We start from the raw sequence: 18,626 nt of genomic DNA, 5'->3' as shown, positions 1-18,626 counted from the left end.
CTGCGTGTTACTGCCTCCTTCCTCTGCCTTGCCTCAGACTTCCTTTTTAAGAAACAAAAGAAATGGAGCCACAAAGTGGTGGTACTGTTAGGAATATGCCAAACCCACAGTCTGCTATGTACTCTCAGATTATGGTACAAAGTTACTAAGATCTTAAACTCTTTCAAGCTTTTAATTTCCTGTGATGAAAACGAAATTGTTTTATTTGCTAGAGGTCTTATTTCTTTATGTTTAAGCTTTGTTTAATATCTGGATTGAGACAGAGCCACAAAAGCAATCAGTAAATGACTACATTATTACACATTATTGAGCTCAAATAACTTTCAAAAATGAAACACTTTTATAATAGTTTATAACATCCTTATTTAATATATTTTTCATTCTTACAAAGTCACTGCTGCTCATGGTAAAATAATTTAAAGCTACACAGTAAAAAACTAAAAGTCCATTCTCTTCTTCCTAGACCAGTGATAACTCCTGTTTATAGTTTCTTTGGTATAATTCCAGATGCATCCTAGGAATATGGAAGCAAATGTTCTGTGTATCAAGTAAAATGTATTCATGATTATTCTGTACTTGAACAGGGTAAGCAACATGTTTAATTTGACTGAAAACTATAAATTATCTAATTCTAGCACAATGTGCTATTTTATTGATGTACAGCTATTTTAAAAAATAAAAAAATTAATGCCCACAGGGAGTCTCTGTCTTGTGTCTGATGTGCTACATTTGTAATTATACCCCATATATTTTAAATATATATGTATTTTTTCTATTAGAGAAGTTGTAGGTTACAGAGAATCATGCAAAATACAAACTTCCCATATACCCCTCTATTACTAACACCTTATAGTAGTTTGATACCTTTGTTAAAACTGATGAAAGAATTATTATAATTGTACTATTAAATATAGTCCACCATTTACATTATAGTTCACTGTGTTGTACAGTCTGGTTTTTAAAGTTTTTATTCCAGTAACCTATACAAGCTAAAATTTCAGTATTCAAATATTTAATTTGTGACATTAATTACATTCACAATATTGTGTTACCATAAATTTTAAAAAATATTATGTTAATACAATTTTGTCACTTTTTAGCTTTCCAATTATAGTAATATAGCATATATTTAACAGCAAAACAGAGTCATAGGTAGAATATGAACTTTTTGTTGAAATATATTTCCTCCCCCTCCAATTTGCTAATCCTCAATAACAGATACAGGGACAAGGATAGGTTTGGATATATATACAATTAGGTACTTCTTAGACTGCAAATACTTTTGAAGGATTTTTATTTTTTCCCTGCTAAGTATAAATTTAAGACCGGAGGTAAAAGAGATTCCTGGGTTTAATATTTATACTGTGCTCATTATTTTGTGAAAGTAAGAAAAATCATTGACTGCTATATATATTATTCAAATTTTTCGAGAGCTGATCAACCAAAAAAAAATATATATTAGTCCTTGAATGTTGAGAGTTGACTTCAGTCATGCCCTGCTCCCCTGCAATGTTGGGACATAGTCTGGCTGAAACTGTTAATCTCTATTATGCTTCATAAATAAGAACTTCTATTTATTATTCAATACTTATTCATGCATTTCACACACAAATTCTCATATATGTGCTTTTTCCAGATGAGAAAACGGCCTTGGACTGTCCAGGGTCACACAGCTAGAAAGTGTTAGGTAGACCTTGATGTAAGAGCTGGGTGACTGACACCCAAGCCTGTGCATTCCACCATTACCCAAGACTGCCCCTATGAGGTTATGAGATAAAATAACATCATGTGAGAGAACCACAACATTGGGTATGTGATTATTCCACTGAATTGTGTGCTTGGGAATGGTTGAGATGGCAAAGTTTATAGTTGTATGTTGTATGTTTGTTTCCACAATTTATAAAAAGACTGAAGAGACAATGACAATTAAATGCAATAGAAAAAATCCTCCACTGGATCTTATAATGGAGGAGGAAATGCCCAAAAGAACATTATTTTGACATATGAACAAAAAGGAATATAAAGTGTAACTTTATAAATAGCAAATTTAAATTTCTTGAACCTGATAACTATACTTAAGGTAATTACATGAATGAATGTCTTTGTTCTCAGGAAATGAACATGGAAGTATTAAGTTTTAAGTGTTCAAAATGCATGACATATACAACCTACTCTCAAATGTTTAGAAAACAGATAAACAGATACATAGATACATAGATAAGTGATAGATAGAGAGAAAGAGATAGGCATAGACAGATGGATAAGTAGATAGATAGATAGATGATAGAATGATACCGCAAATGTGGCAAAATCTTGAAACTGGTAGTCTGGGTATCTGGGTGGGGGGTATGTTGGAGTTCCCTGTATGGGTTTTGTATTATTTTTTCAACTGTCCTGTTAGTTTGAAATTATTTCAAAATAAAAAGTAAAAAAAAAAAAAAATAACATTGTGACATAAAGGAACTTAGAACTAGGTCCTATTTCTTCTTTCCCTCCAGGCTCTCCTAGCATCTGCACATGGGTGTCTGTCAACTACTGAGATTTTGTTCTGAGTGCTAGGGCATATGGAACAGGCAATCAAGGGGCGCTCAGTTTCAGATACATTTCAAAGTAAATTTATCTGGATTAGAGGAGAAATGGAAATGAAAGAAAGAGGAAGTGTAGATAGATAGCTAGAAATTTATATCACCTAAAACTTTCCTGGCTCTTGGTGATGAGGCAACATTATAACTATACATTCAGAGCAGCAGGGATAATGGTCTTGAATCCCCTGTGCTTTTTCACCAGTCAAGTCTCTATGTTTTGAAACCTTTTGGCTTCAGCAAACAGAAATGACAGCTAGTCACCATGGTAGCACAATACGGCACCAGAAGGAAAATCAGTCAGTGTAGTTTTCAGAAAACAAAACTGGTATTATTATGCTAAAAACAGAATATATGAAATACTGTTGGTTTGTGATTTCTGGAAGTTCTGTGTTTTGAAAGATGATTAAATCATTTTTTTTTTTTTGCTTACTTATAACTATGTTTTAAAAGTGATTTTATTCCTTCAAGTAACAGATTTAATTTGTGGGTGTTTTAGCAGTAAGCAGAGTTAGACAGGAAGTGGTCATATCTTCTCAGTGATTTTTTTAAATGTATTCTCAATAGATAAGCTGAATAACTTTTTTTTAAATGGGGACTAATATACTAGCTGTGCAAAAGCATGGTGTGCAACTGAGAGAGAGAGAGAGAAAGAGAAAAAGAGAGAGAGAGAGACAGAATCCTGAGAGTAGCTGGGGATGCTGAAGTGTTAGTGGGACATGGGGCTTGGTGGAGGCTGGAAAGCAGACAGAATTCAGACATGACAGATCTTACTGGTCTAACAAATCTGTTTTTAATTCTTTAGGCACAGGATTGAAATGGTCTGATTTGTATTTTTAATCTGTGGAGATGAGTTGAGGAGAAATTGGGTTTGGGATCTAGAGTCAGGGAAACCAGTTAGAAGGCTGCTGCTATTATCTAGTCCAGAGATGATGAAGACTTGAACTACAGAAATATTGGGGATGGAATTAAAAATCAGTCATTGACTTATCTGATGGGGCTCCATTGAGGGAAAGCAAGGAGCTTAACTGATGCCAGGCTTCTCACCAGGGCTATGCCATCCATTCCTAAGAAGGGAGCACAGGTGGAGGAGCAGATTGGGAAGGCTTGGTTTTGCACGTGTTGTACTTGAGGTTCCTGTGGAGCATCAGGCACTTTTCTTAAAAAAGATGGAAGATTTGACAGCTCAAGGGAGAGATTAAGGCTGTGTTCTTATCAGTGACTTATAATATTAATAGCCAGAGGGACAAAGTATGTCTAATAGTGTGAGAGCATGGACTCTGGAGCCAGACCACCTGAGCTGAATTCTAGGTCCATTGTTTACTGGTTTTGTGAACTTGGGCAGGTTATCTAACTTTCTGTGCCTTACTTTCTCCATCCACTATGAGAATTAAATGAGTTAATGTAAAAAAAGTTCTTAGATCAGTCCCTGGCACATAGTAAGCATTATATGCATGTTTGTTGTTGTTATGATTTATTTTGGCTCTCATATATTGAATAATTGCTCTGGGCCAAGCCTGTGCTAAGAGCTTATAGGAAATTTCTCATTTAATCCCCATAATACTCTGTGATGGTAATACTTCTATTATCTGAACAAAAACCTGAAACTTCAGCGAGAGTGAGCAACTCCCCCAAAATAATCAAATTGTGAAAATAAGAGGTAGAGCCAGGATGCAAACACAGATTTGACAGTCAACAAAGTCCATTTAGATGGTACTTGAGACCATAAAAGTAGATGAAATCATCTGGGGAGAGTGTGTAGAGGGAGAGGAGCCAGGGACCACCAGTTTCTCGGTGGGTGGGGAGGAGGGCAGAGAAGAGCAAGTGAAAATGCTCAGTGCCAGAGGCAGGAGTTGAAGCAGAGGCCAGCAGTCAATTGCATTGTGACCCCGTGTAATAAGGACTTCCTTTTCAGTGGGCTCCTACTGGGCCATCTCTCCCACTACTCTTAATACTGAGGTTCCACATTATTAAAAAATATTTTCTCATACTTTGCCTGAAAAAAAATCGCTATGTATCTTTAATCATATACCAGAGTCATCCTAGTGGATTTAATGTATGATGAAGGTACTTAGAACTTAGCACCTCAGAGGTGCCATCTATTTCAGATGCTGAGAGCTTTCTCCATTCCTTGGGCAGGCACCATAGGGATTAGAAACCATGTCTGCTATTGTGTTCTCCAGCTTAGCTTTCCCTCCAGGGTTCCTTGGTCCTGGATTCACTCTCTTTGCCTGGGGTCTCTGGGGATTTATTCTGCATATTAACACACTTTAGATATTTATTTTCATTTTTAAAGACTTTGACCTTAATGAATCCAGGGTAGAATTGCACTAAAGTAAAGAAACATATTCTGCTTTGCCATTTTATGGTATCAACCAAAGGAAATAAATTTCATTCTATATTCTCCAAGACAGATTTTCCTTTTTCAATTTGTCAGGTACTTAATAAAGAAGATAGCTTCCCCTCTTGATAAGGAGTAAAGATTTGCACTCAGCTTTTAAATTAAAATTCATCAATATTCCTGTTCATTCAGCCAGCTGTCCTTGCAGCCAGCATCCTCTGTGGAATGGGAAAAGCATGGCTCCCCTGAACAGCATCCCTGGGTGTTTAGCACAGTCTCTCTCCTAGGTGCTCTGGGAAGAGAGAAAGATCACAAAGATGGCCCTGCTCTCAAGACACTCTCCTAGGTGCTATTATTCTTAACCTTTTTTGCACCATGGAGACTTTTGTGAATCTGACGAAAGCTGTAGCTTATCTTCCTGGAGATAATTGTATATTATTATAAGCAAAACTATGTACACAATCTATTTTATTACATTGGATCAAAATAAGTTTTATAGAGAATTGTGTCTTCTCCACATTTTTGCATGCAAAATTAATTTCAAGCAATATTCTAAAACAAAAAAAAAAAAGAAGGAAATCCAGAGCTGGCAATAAAATTAGAAATGAACTTTGGTTTTGCTAAAAAAATAAATTTCAAGAGAAAGCAGCTCTCCCTTGGCTTGAATGAGAACTGAAATTACAGAGTGGTCGTTGACATGGAAGCCCATACACTTTACTAGAGACGTTTGTGTGCATTTTTTTTTCAATATGATAAGTTTTTATTACTTTTACTTATCAATAAAATAAATACTTGCTACATAAAACAGTCTTCCCTGGGATTATAAATACATTATGCAGAGTTAAAGAATGAATTTTTCTATTGAATTGTATATACCATTTAGCTCTGTAAGAAACAATCTTTTTCATTATTATATAGCATTTATAAAGAAGTCTTAAGATTTCAAATCTAAGAAATCTATGGTAAGAGTTTAAAAACTGCATTAAATAGGATACACTTTTAAATATTAATATACACATGTTCCCGTAACTGAATCTATTTTAGATGAACGTTAGTCTTTTTTCTGTTTTTGTTTTTCTCCTATAATATGGTCTGAATTTGTGGAGCAGAGGTTTGTGACTGGGGGCGACTTTGACCCTCAGAGGACATCTGGCAATGTGTGGCATCATTTTGGTTTTCACAACTGGGAGAGAGGTGTGATATTCTCATCTACTGGGTAGAGGCCAGGGATGCTGCTAAACATCCTGCAATGCACAGGACAGTCCTCCAAACAAAAAATAATCTGGGCCCAAATGTCAACAGTGCCAAGGTTAAGAAACTGTTGCAGAGTATGACCCAATTCCCATTTTATGAATAGCCTCTCTGTCCTCTGTAATTCTGAAAACACACTTTGCTAATTGCCAAGACTATTAAACAGATTTAACCTAATCAATATAAATGCCTGCTCACAAACAATGATTAATTTTAAATATCAAAGGACATTCCAGAATGACTAAACCACAAATCAATTTAGTATGACACAGATCAGGATATATACCATTTAATTTTCCTTCAATCTGCTCTACTAGTTTAATCTGTTAATACTGAAAGTTAATTAGCACTGTTTTGATGCAGCCATGCAGACAGCTTCCTTGTACATTTTACTGATCCATGATTTAAAAAAAGAAATCAATGATATAAAAAGTATCTGGCAAATAGCAAAATGCTTTCTTTACAAGTGTTCTGAAAATGTTTATCACAGTATAACAAATGAAGAGCTTCACTTATTAGTTCAAATTTGTCTTCAGCCTGGCTTTCAACAGGTTAAATTTATTTGTATCCTCTCTATTTTACTGTAATGTCTCATAAATTTCTTTTTTTTTTTACAAAGAACAGTACATACAAATGGAGTATATGATATAAAATTAAGAAGTCAGTAGTCTTTTCCACCCAAATTCTAGTTGTAAAAGTATCAATGTATCAAATGAGAGTTTTTCTAATAGAGAACCAAATTTTAAAAAATCATCATTCTAAGTTTACCATATGGAAATTCTCAGTACTTCACTAATTATTCATCTCCACTTTCACATTCTATATATTTTCTCATGTTCAAAAAACTGATTCAAGTGATTAAATTATCCCACCATTTAAAGAGAAAAGTCTTAATTTAAAGAGAAAAGTTTAAAAATTTTAAACCATGGAGTTATCTTAATTTCACCCCTGGCTGCTTTTTTCAGAAGTTCTTCCAGTTCTTCCTTTGACACATAACAATAGCTTTTAATCTCAATAGGATCTGGATCCAAAAATTACATTCTTCCTCACAAACAAAATGTATTCAATTTCATGTTCACTCCAAATACCATCAGATTGGCCCTTGTAGTGAAATCGTGTTACATAATCAGCTTCTGGAGGAACCTCTTCCATGGGATTGCAAATTCAGCTTTTAAATGCCTCTGTGCTGTTGGTCTTAATACAATTGTATTATTTTCATCAAGTCCTCCTGGATTACTTAATGGATGACTACAACAAATATTTGTAAAACAATCTGGAAAGGTAACTTTAGCATCTGATCTCTGCTGTAGAAGGAGCTTACTGTCTGCGTTGAATAAGAAGACAGAATCTAAACTCCCTGCCACAGTTGATACAATTTCTCTTCTTTGTAGGATAGTTACATTTAAAGTCACACAGATGGACTCCCTGGGTGGCATCATCTACTTTTCTTAGTGTCTGTCACCCACATTTTGATTATATAATATATTTTGAGCTAGAGTGTTGTCACTGCAACAGTCATTTATATTTACAGAGATATATTTGCAGATATAAATTAGTGATTTCTTTCAGTCAAAACATAAGAGAAACTTTTCTCTGAAACTACTCTGTACAGCTTATTTCCTTTACTATAAAAGACATTTGTACTTACTCTCACATGCATTAAATTCTTCCTAGAGAAAGCCTCTAAATGAAGTCATCAGAAGAAAGAAAATACTGAGATATATTTGAAGCATTTTGAACACAAAAATGGATGCAGAGCTAATGGCTACTTGCATTATGGTCGCATTCGAAGTTATGGCTGACCATTTCTACCCTGATAAAGTTGCTTCTAAAGCCAAGACTACTAGCTTTCGTAGCTGCCAAGTTTACAGTGAACAACACAGTCACTCTGTCAAGAACTTATGCTTCCTCTACCTGAGGCCAGGCAGGTTCTCAAAACACTTCAGGAGCTTTTAATGAGTCCTCACAAATCCCCTGTAAAGGGGGACATTTTCTTTGCCTCCTAGCAGGCGTAAAGCATTGATTTGACTTGTTTAAGGTCACAGAAAGATGGAGCCAGATCTTGCTCTTACAAGCTCTCCTTTCTGCCTGCCTCCCCTGCTTCATCCAAACCATCTCTCCCAGAGCTGTCCCTGAGGCTACTTTAACCTGCCTCAGCCTTCACCTCAATATCTGCACTGCTAACTTGCCTGTACTTCCTAATTTTCTGCCCCTCTTGTGCCAGGAGGACCCACCCATCCAGAAGAGCTTTTCTCTTGTGTCTTCATCTCTTTAATTTTAACTCCAACCCCCAAATTGCCATTGTGTATGATTCCTTAAATGAATTTCCCCAACCTCCATTTGTAAAGCAGATTAAACCACCCCCTAGCTTCTTGCTAAGGGACTTGGTGTCAGGGTGTGGGTATGAGTGGAGATGCTCCCAAACCTTCTTTATTACAGTGGCCCCTCCCACTGCTACAGCACAGTTGTAACAGATCACATAGCTCCAGAAAGATTATTTACAATGTAACCCCATATCAAAAATATTCACCTCACATTTGAGCTAAAATAATGATAACGTAACAAAAAAAAATCTAATATTCATTACACACTTACCAAGCCTTAGTCACTCTTCTAAGCATTTCACAAACTTAATTCATTCAATCCTCACAACAACCCTGTGAAGTTGTTACTACCGTCAGCCACCAAGTTAAAGATGGTGAATCAAGTTAAAGATGGCATAGAGAGTTTTAAGTAACTGATCCAACTTTACAGAAGTAAGTCACAATGGAACAATTAAATTCTACTTCCAGTCTGTATCCATCACTATCCATTGTCATGTAAACACTGAATACTTTAATCACCAGGAAATGCAAATTTAAACTACAGTGAGATACCACCCCACACTCACTAGGATGGATTAAAGTAAAATGTCTGACAATACCCATTGTTGATGAGGATGTGAATAATTGGAACTTCCACATATTGTTGGGAATTTAAAATAGTACATTCACTTTGGAAACTGTTTGGCACTTTCTTATAAAGTTAAACAGACAACTATTATACAATCGAGCCATTCTGATGTATTTACCCAAGAAAAAATTAAAATTCATGTCCCCACAAAGACTTCTTGTGAATGTTCACAGTGGCATTAAGTAAAATATCCCCAAACTCTAAACAACACAAATGTCCTTTAACCAGTGAATGAATAAACAAGTTGTAGTACTACTACACAATGGAAATTTGTTCAGCAGTAAGAACAGATAATACTGATAAAAATAACAACACGGATAAGTATTAAATGCGTTATGCTGAGGCTTCTGGTTGATTAAGATGGTGGTGTTAAATGCCCCAGGTGCACCCTCAAATCTATGATCAGGTGATTTTTTTGTTGTTATTAATGTCATTTTCTTAAGTTATAAAATTTAATTATTTTTATTACAGAAATTATAGATTTACAGACAAATCATGCATAAAATTGAGTTCTCATATACAACCTTGCTATTAACAGCCTGCATAAGTGTGGTCCATTTTTACTACAAACTGATGAGAGAACATTTTTATTATTGTACTATTAACTATAGCCCATGGTTTACATGAAGGTTCACTGTCTGTGTTCTGCAGTCATGTTTGTTTGTTTTTATAACATTTTTATTCTAGTAACATATAGATAGCCTAAAATTTGCCCTTTAACCATATTAAAAAATATAATGAAGGGTTGTTAATTATGTTCAATTGTCATGCTACCATCACCATCATCCATTATAAAAATTTCCATCAATCCATATAGAAATTCTGTACAATTTAAGCATTAACTTTCCCTTCCCTACCCATACTCTGGCCCTTGGTAACCTATATTCTAGTTTCCAACTCTGTGAGTTTGCTTATTCTAATTACTTCATATCAGTGAGATCATACAATATTTTTCCACATTTTTTGGGTCTGGCTTATTTCACTGAGTGATGTCTTCAAGGTTCATACATGTTGCTGCTTGTATCAGAACTTCATGTCTTTTTATGTCTGCCCAATATTCTATTGTATGTACATATCACATTTTATTTATCCTTTCATTAGCTGATGGACATTTGGGTTGCTTCAATCTTTTGGCAATTATGAATAATGACACAAACAATAATAGTGTGCAAATATGTGTTCAAACCCTTGCTTTCAATTCTTTTTGGTATATACTTAGAAGTGGGATTGCCAGACCATACTTAACTTTCTGAGAAACCATCAAACTGTCTTCCACAGTGGCTGCACAATTTTACGTTCCCAAAAACAATGAGTGAGTGTTCTTATTCATTTGATGATTGGCTTTTCCATTTCTGCAAAGTAAGCTGTGGGAATTTTGGTTGGGATTGCATTGAATCTGTAAGTCACTTTGGGTAGAATTGACATCTTAACAATATTTAGTCTTCCAATGCATGGACACAGAATGTCCTTCCATTTCTTTTAGTCTTCTTTGATTTATTTAGAAAAATTTTGTATAATATTGGGGGTATAAGACCTTTAAGTCTGTTCCAGTTTGCTAATGCTACCATTTTGCCAAACACCAGAAATGGATTAGCTTTTATAAAGGGGGTTTATTTGGTTACAAAGTTATAGTCTGAAGGCCACAAAGTGTCCAAGGTAAGGCATCACAATAGGGTACCTTCACTGGAGAAAGGCCACTGGCATCTGGGAAGCTGTGTTAGCTGGGAAGGCATGTGGCTGGCATCGGCTTGTTCCCAGGTTGCATTGCAAAATGGCTTTCTCCAAAATGTCAGCTTTCAACAGCTGTCTTCAAAATATCTCTGTTGGCTGCAGCAAGCCTCTGGGCCTGTGTAGCTCTTTATAAGTACTCCAGTAAACCAATCAAGACCCATCCTGAATGGGCAGGGCCAAATCTCCATGGAAACATTAAATCAGAGTTATCACCTATATTTGGGTGTGTCACATCTCCATGGAAACACTCAATCAGAAGGTTCCAACCTAACCAACACTAATCTGTCTGCACCCACAAGATTGCATTAAAGAACATGGATTTTTCTGGGGGACATAATATATCCAAACTGGCACAACATCCTTGGTTAGATTTTTTCATATGTAATTGGTTATTTTAGTTGCTGTTATAAACCGAATTTTTTTCTTGCTTTCCTTTTCAGAGTGTTCATCACTAAACTATAGAAACATTACATTTTTGTGAGTTGATCTTATACTCTGCCACTTTGCTGAATTCATATAATAGCTATAGGACCTTAGTTGTAAATTTATAAGGATATTAATATGTAGGACCGTGACTCTGGCAAGTAGGGCAAGTATCATATCATTTCTTCCTTTCTAATTTGGGTGTCTTTTACTTTTTTCTCTAGCCTAATTGCTCTGGCTGTAGAGTATAATGTTGAGTAACAGTGGTGACAGTGGGCATACTGAGCTTCTTCCTCATCTTAGAGGGAAACTTTCAGTCTCTTACCAGTGAGTATGATGTTAACTGTCAGTTTTTCATATATGCCATTTATCAAGTTGAGGAAATTTCCTTCTATTCCTAGTTTTCCAAGCATTTTTAATCAAGAAGGGGTACTGGATTTGTCAAATGCCTTATCTGCTTCAATTGAGATACTCATGTGGCTCTTTTCTTTCATGCCATTAATATGGTGTATTAACGTTAATTGATCTTCTTATGTTGAACCACCCTTGCATAACTGGGATAAATCCAACTTGATCATGGTGTATAATTCTTCTAATGTGCTATTGGATTTGGTTTGTTAGTATTTTGTTGAAGATTTTGCTCTTATTTTGAAAAGAGACAGTGGTCTGTAATTTTCTTTTCTTGCCGTTTCTTTACCTGGTTTTGGTGTGAGGGTGATGTTGGCTTCATAGATAGAATAAGTTAGGAAGTGCTCCCCATCTTCAATTATTGGAAGAGTCTGAGCAGAATTAGTGTTAATTTTTCTTGGAATGTTTGGTAAATTTGCCATCTGAAGCCATCTGGTCTGGGGCTTTTCTTTGTTGGGGGGTTTTTCATTACTGATTGTGGTGGTCTAGAGTTGTATTTACTACAGAAAAACATGTTCTTAAAAGTAATCCATTCTTTTGGGTGGGAACCCATTTTAAATAGGACTTTTTGGTGGAGTTACTTCAGTTAAGGTGTGTCCCATCTCAACTAGGATGGGTACTAATAGTATTACTGGTGTCCTTTATAAGCAGAAAAATAACTCAGAAAAAAAGCCATCCAGAGAGGGAGCAGCCAGAAGCTGAGCGTAAATGGAGCCCAGAAGAGAAGCAAGAGACCAGGAGACCCACCTGTGTCTTCCATGTGACAAGCTAAGGACCAAGGATCACTGGCAGTCCACCCAGAAGGCAGCAGTTTTCCAGGAGAAACCATCACCTTGATGATGTTTTGATTTGGACTTGCATCTTTGCCACAAAACTGTGAGCTAATAAATTTCCATTCTTTAAGAAGAACCATTGCATGGTATTTGCTTCAGCAACCAAGGAAAGTAAAACAGATTTTGCTACCAGGAGAGTGGAGTGCTGATACTGCACATAACAAAAACTGTGGAAATGGCTTTGGAATTGGGCAATGGGTAGAGGCTGGAAGAATTGTGATGTGTTTGACAGAAACAGCCTAGATTGCTTTTGTGAGACTGTGGGTAGAAATATGGATGTGAAAGGTACTTCCCATGAGCCTGGGAAGGAAATGATAGATGTGTTACTGGAAACTGGAGGAAAGGTGATCCTAGTTTTAAAGTGGCAGAAACTTGTTGAAATTTTGTTCTGATGTCAGACGGAAGGCAGAACTTGAAAGTCATGAACTTGGATATTTCACTGGGGACATTTCAAAGTTAACCTTGGAAAGTGCAGCCTGGTTTCTCCTTGCAGCTTATAGTAAAGTGTGAAAGGAAATGGATATGCTGAGAACTGAACTCTTGCACACAAAGTAACCAGAAATTGATGGTTTGGAAAATTCTGAGCTTTTGGAAAGTGAGTCTCCAGAGAAGAGTGCTCATGTGAGGATTCAACTGAACATGGAATCAGTTAGCCATTTCAGGGCAAGTCAGGACTGGAAATGCAGTTATCCAGGAAGGATCTATGGAAGGCTCTATTGTCTGATTGGTTTGGACCCCTGTGAACTACATGCAAAACTGACAAGTTTTTTGTGACTTTTGTATGAATAGAACCACTGCCAGTCTGGTATAAAAAGGACAGAGAAGGATAAATAGAAGGAAGAATTGCTTCAAGGGAAGACCCATGGAAGCCAAGGTCTAAACTGAAGAGATCTCCCCGGCCAGCAGAGAGGGCCCTTCCATGTGTGTGGAAAGGGCAAGCCTGCCTCGGCACATAGAGGGGGCTGATTTTCCACCCCATTATGCATGGAGAGTGTTGCCACTCCAATACTTTGAGACAGTGGGCCCTATGCCCCAGTGCTCAGAAAGGATAGTGTTTGAGGAGAGCATGTCCTCTGTGCAAGTACTTGGGAAGGGTGGGGCTGCTACTCCATCAGCCTTGGAGGACAAAATATTGATCTACAGACCACTCTCAGACCTTGAATTCTAATGGAGTTAGACCCACAACCTGTTCTCCTTCCAGTTTCTCCATATTGGAATTTAAATGTCTATCCTATGCATGTGTCTCCAATTATAGGGGAAGCAGATAACTTGTTTTCTAGATTTCACAGGTCCACAGACAGAGGGAGAATTGCCCAGGGCAGTCCACACCCATAACCAATTTTGATGAAACTCTGTACTTAGCCTTGTTTCTGAAATGATTTAAGGCTTTTGGGATGTTCTGATGGAATGAATGCATATTGCATATAGAAAAATCATGTATTTTTGTTTCCAGAGTACAGAATGTGCTGGTTTGGTGCTGTGTGTATCCCTGACAAACATGTTCTTAAAGTTAATCCATTCCTGTGGATGTGAGCCCATTATAAGTAGGATGTTTTGATTAGATTACTTCAGTTAAGGTGTAGCCCACCTCAATTACAATGGGTCTTATTCTTATTACTGGACTCCCTTTTAAGAGAATGGAATTCAGACAGAGAACAACAGCGGGAAAAGCCATAAACTGGACATCAACGGAGCCCTGAAGATTAGTGATAGATCGGGAGATGCCACCATGTGCCTTGCCATGTGACAAGCCAAGGATCAAGGATTGTTGGCAGCCAGCCCCACAATGTCACAATTTTCAGGGGGAAAGCATGATCTTGATAATGATTTGATTTATATTTTCCCTTAATCTCAAACCCACGAGCAAATAAATTCCCATTATATACGCAGAACCATTGCTTGTTATTTGCTTGGTTTTAGGAAACTAAAACATATAGCAAGCAAAACTGAGAGCTATTTGTGAAGTTCCCCTATTTTGTTGGTATCCTACTGTATAAAGGGTGCTATTTTAGTAATTAGACTCTTACACCTAGGTGAAAAACTTTTATACTAGTGTTAAAATTGGTACTAAGCCATGAGAATTGTCAAGTAATAGGTCCTTCCATGTTTATAATGATGATAAGTTTTCAACTATTACATCAGGGGTTTTGACGAATTCCAGTAAAGCAAGAAAAGATAGATGTTAATAAATATTATCACCATTTTGAAAATAAAGAAAATAAGATACAGAGAGAATGAGAGGTCTAACTAATTTCACCCAACAATCAGTGAATGCATCAAGCACAAGAAATATATCATTGCTTTCCATTGTTTAAGCTACAGCAGTGCTAAATCAGGACATAGGAGAACAATTAGGATAGGTATCTTAGGTTCCAGGGAAGCAGAACTGAGAGAAGATATGTATATGTATGTAAATATCATGAGATTTATTATAGGAATTATGACCTCATCTGACCATGGAGATTGGCAAGTCTGAATTCTGAAGGGCAGGGCACAAGTTAGGAACTCCAAAGAAGGTTTATGATGAATTCCCTAGAAGAAGTTGGCTGACTGAAGTAGAGATAAAATTTCTTCTTTCTGACAGCTGAAATTATCTATTCTCACTTCAAGGCCTTTAACTGATTGGGTGAAACTTTTCTCATTGATGAAGGCAATCTCCTTTGTTGATTGTAGGTGTAATCAGCCATAGATGAATTCAACTGACTGATGATTAACTCCACAAATTATCCTCACAGAAACAATCAGGCCAGTACTTGCTTGACCAAATAACTGGAAACCGTAACCTAGCCAAGTTGACACATGAACTTAGTCATTACAGTAGTTGAAGAAGGGAAAAATACCATATTTTTGCTTGTAATTTATTTTAACTTTCATAACTTTGTGTTTCCAAACTATAATTCTTAGTCAATTGCCTCATAAAAATGAAAATCATCAATATGTCTAATCCCAAAACAAATATACACACCCTTATTTTTCTTAAATAAAGATCAAAATTTAAATGCTATTCCTATAATTATCTTAATTCTCTTAGAGAAATTAACAAAAGGCTCATCTATAAGCAAAATGTATTATAAATACTACCAACCACTTTAGTACTGAAATATACCTTCTAAGATGGTAGGTAGTACATAGCACATGTTATGAACACAAAGAAAGCTCCTCTCCCTATTGAATTACCTGAACAATGATACTTTGTAAGTTGTCTAGCCCAGCAGTCTCTCTTTCTCTTAATGCAATTTTGTTGAGATATATTCACATACCATACAATCATCCAAAATGTGCAATCAGTTGTTCGCAGTATTATCATATATTTGTTCTTTAATCACTACATCAATTTTTGAACATTTTCATTACTCTAAAAGCAAAAAATAAAAATAAGAATAAAAATAAAAGTAAAAAAGAACACCCAAAACAACCCATACCCCTCCTACCTCACTATTATTCATTTACTTTTACAGCATTGTCTCTTACCTCACATTAATTGTCCAAAATCACTGCACCCTTTATTTGGGCATAAACTTTTTGATCAGACTATTGTTTTTCCCAGGTGCTAATAACTCACACCAGTCATTTTTTTTTAATCAGAAAGAATATATGTTTTCAATTATAGCAGTATGTCATAAAAATACTTCCTGGTCTTAATAAATTTGTGTCATTTTTTTATTGAAGATATTCTTTAAAAGGTGTGGAGTGAGTTGCTACATGATGCATCATAGGAAGACAGGCTCAGGCACAACAGAATTTTTCAGCAAATTACCACTCTATTACTTACACAGCACAAAAGGTCCAAAAGAGCAGGGGAAGATATTCCACAGCAGCCATTCTTCCAGGGAGGCCAGATGCTCAGGTCAGGGTCAGTGGGTGGCAGCTCTGCATGCCCCACTTCACCTTGAATAGGAGGGACAAATCTGTGCTGCCCAAGGGAGGAGGTGTTTATACAACCCACCTGGAGCGGACACTGCCCCTGAAATTTCCCGCCCTGATAAGCAGTGGGGGCTGCTTGTTCCCAGCTTCTGGTCAGAGCTAACATCTCTCCCAGACTGTAGAATGGATACATCGACATATAATAGCAAAGGATCTGGGGAGGGGAGAAGAAGGGGTTGGCAAAGACGAGGAGATGGCCACTAAGTGTGTCTGTGTCTTCCCCAGCACAAAGCCTTCCGACTTTCTCTTCTAATTTAGACTCCTATCTTCAGCTCAGAGTAATTTTCTTTCATTGTTTTTCACTTGGTTGCCTTTCCTCTGCTCTCTAGTTTCTCTAAAAAAATTACTATTAGATGGGTCTTGGCTCTTCTAGATCTGTAGTCTGTGTTGCTTTCCTCTTAAATATTCTAACTTTTTGGTTTTTTTCTTTTTATTATTGATTTGTTTTCTTCTAGAACACTAGTGTAGTATAAACCAAATTTGAAACTCATATTTTAACTTCAAAGACCTTTTTTTTTTTTTGTAATGTGATTGCTCCTTATTCAGGGTAGCCTTGTTTTGGTTTGTGGATTCAATAAATTGGTGAACTTCTCTGAGATTTTTGTTGTTGTTTTAGGCATTGTTTTACATTTTATTCTGCTCCATTTCTTCTGGGATCATTTTTCCCTTTGCTCATCTCTTCTCTTTCATAAAGTTGGTCCCTATCAAATGTTTCATGATCCTTGGTCTTTGGTTCTTGTTTTTGAAGGACCAGAGTGATTGATGAAACTCACAGGGTTTTTAACCCCTGCATTTGTTTGAGCATATCTACTAACAGGATTCTTGTGCTGAATGGGAGGATGTATTTTCTACTCCTTGAAGGAGTTTGGTGTATGATGACAAATATTCTATCTGAAACATGTGGGAAGAAAACAGGCAGATTGGCAGGAACCCTCACAATTATCAAGGTAAGGAGAAAATTATCATGGGAGAATTGTGTAACTCCCTCAGTGGTTGAGCCACCTTTCCTTCTTTATTCCCTCCTGCCTAACCTAAAGACCTCCTTATATCCAGTTTAGCTCTGCTATTGTTATTTAGACCAACATCCAAAGTGTGAACCTGACCTAGGAAGATGATTTCTCTATATTTAAATGTCCTGAGTTTAATTGTCTCTGCTGCTTCCCATTCTACATACTCTGAGAAGTTGAATAGTCTGACTTGTTCTGCTGTAATGGAAGCAGTTTTAATTGATTGCTCTGAAAATTGGTCCTCCATCCATTTCGATTTGTTTTGGATCAGTTGCCACTGAGCCTCACTTTCTCCAATGGAAAGAACAACTCATATCTCTAGTATGACTTTCTACTGTGCTTGTTTTACCTTTACTTCTTTTTAAAATTCTTTTATTCACTTCCAGCTGATATTAGTCTTTGCCTCATATCACCACTTCTTGTTTTCAGCTTTATATTTTTTTATTCTAAAGAAATGTGCTGAAGATGAGGCAGTAAGTGAAAGTGCTAAATTTACCCTTTTGAACTATTCATTCTGTAAATTAATGTTGAGTTACTGAAGAGGGTAACAAATACCCCATTAAGAAAAAATTATTCCATTATCATGAAGAATAGTGCATTAGAATGTATTTTTTTAAGTACTTGACATCTATTATCTCTTTAGTCTGGAATTCCTAAACACCGTTATTTTTACTTCCCAATTTTCCAGCCTAGTCTCAATCAAAGTTTTCTTTCTTTTTTAAATCAGTGAATTTAAATTAGATATTTTCATGAATCAGTGGCCACCTTTGCCAAAATGCTTCTAACCTCAGTTATAAAGAGATTTACTGCTAGCCTCCAGTTAAACTTGGAGGACTGAGTCACCCCATAATAATATATTTCTCTAACCCACGACAGGGCTTCCTTTGCCACTTAATCACTGCTTTTTATCAGATGACTAAAGGACCAACCAAAAAATAAACAAAGGTAAAATATATTTTTTGTTCTGTTTGAAAATTTTAAAAATTGTTTTTAGAACTATCATTTCTTAGAGGAATTAGAAGAAAACTATATTTTTTAACTTCTGGAACACCACAATTTCTTTTCTAGTAAAACTTTATTTACTTTTCAGAGTGGGAACTTTCAAATGTGAGATTGCTTTAATGACCAAGTATCCTAAGAAATATGTTTGCTACTGATATTATAAGTTAAATTT

General features: G+C 36.2%; 1 pseudogene; it reads right to left on the bottom strand.

Moving 5' to 3' along the window:
- Positions 1 to 6,986: 6,986 nt before the first annotated feature.
- On the bottom strand, positions 6,987 to 7,610 carry LOC119535332 (annotated as a pseudogene).
- Positions 7,611 to 18,626: the final 11,016 nt, after the last annotated feature.

This window comes from Choloepus didactylus, chromosome 5 (genome assembly GCF_015220235.1).
Source record: "Choloepus didactylus isolate mChoDid1 chromosome 5, mChoDid1.pri, whole genome shotgun sequence".
Taxonomy (NCBI): Eukaryota; Metazoa; Chordata; class Mammalia; order Pilosa; family Megalonychidae; genus Choloepus; species Choloepus didactylus.
Note: the sequence above shows the minus strand (reverse complement) of the source record. Positions and strands in the feature narration are given on the sequence as shown.